Here is a 1,251-nt window from a genome sequence, read left to right as displayed (position 1 = left end):
AAACGTCACTATTCCTTCACCTGTCTACTAAGCAGCAAAGGGACAACTTGGTGTTGCAAAAAAACGATGGACCGCTTCTACCTCCACTGCTTTAACAAACAAGTGCCTCTAGTTACGGGACAGTTGTAATTAGCAAGCGTGTCTCATATCTGTCCCTGGCAGTTTCCAGCAACACTCCACTGTCCACCTGCCCAAGCCTGCGATGGCTGAGCCTCAGGCTTCGGTTACGGGGCAATAACACAGGGTTCACACACAGCATGGGCCACGGCTGCCTTCATCGTGTACATTAAGAAAAATGTGCAGCACGTTGCCGGCTTGCCTAGACATCACTGGACATCTCTGCCTAGAGCAAGGCTCCGACGCAGCTGCCTTCCCACTGCTGCTGCCTGGATTTATCCCGGTGCGGTTGCTGAGGCTGAAGGTATAAACGCTGCTACACCACAGACAACGCGAGCGCTTGGTAGACACCCACCTTTGTCTAACTGTTCCGTGTACTCACTAGTTCTGCACAGTTCAAATCATATTTCTAGCGCCTGTGTTCTGCGCCCAGCACTGCTGAAGGTGTTGCTCTGAGCTGCTTGAGGGCAGGCAGGGTTACAAATGGCTTCTCCCTTCACAACGGTTCAAAGGTGCCATTGTTCTTCAGACAACGTCCTGATGATCACTTAACAGGAGAGCATCAGAAGGCACACACACTTGTTCAGCCTCAGTGATGCTTAGTGATGAGATGCAGTCATGTCTTACAGGGGATCACAGTTTAAATCCTAGCACTCCTGACTTCACGTTTGCTGAAGACGGTCCTGTTTTGTACAACATCGACAACACAGTGCGACTCCAGGAACCACAGCTGTGACTTAGTTAATGATCTCAATAAATCCTACTTAAGCAGAGCGAAGAAGAGAATTATGCAAATGACTGTTTCTGCACCACATGTACTTGATAACTTCAGACAACATCAATACTTTTTTAACCTGCATATGTGAAAAATATGCAAGAGGGGGAACAGCTTACAGGATTTTATTTTAGAAGACTTGCAGTTGCAGAACATTTATTACAAACTTCACATTAAAGGAAACATACAGAAGACATATGTACAAAGAGGGATGGTTAAAAACCGAAGAAAAATGACAGATTTTTCAAATACAGCTGTGAATGTGGCAAAGAACAACTTCTCTGAACAGACCTTTCTAAAACAGTACGATTAAAGCCTCAGTACGGAACTGCTGCTTCCTCCACACACACATCACCCCA

The sequence above is a fragment of the Opisthocomus hoazin genome, chromosome Z, assembly GCF_030867145.1.
Source record: "Opisthocomus hoazin isolate bOpiHoa1 chromosome Z, bOpiHoa1.hap1, whole genome shotgun sequence".
Lineage (NCBI taxonomy): Eukaryota > Metazoa > Chordata > Aves > Opisthocomiformes > Opisthocomidae > Opisthocomus > Opisthocomus hoazin.
This window is presented reverse-complemented; position numbering follows the sequence as displayed.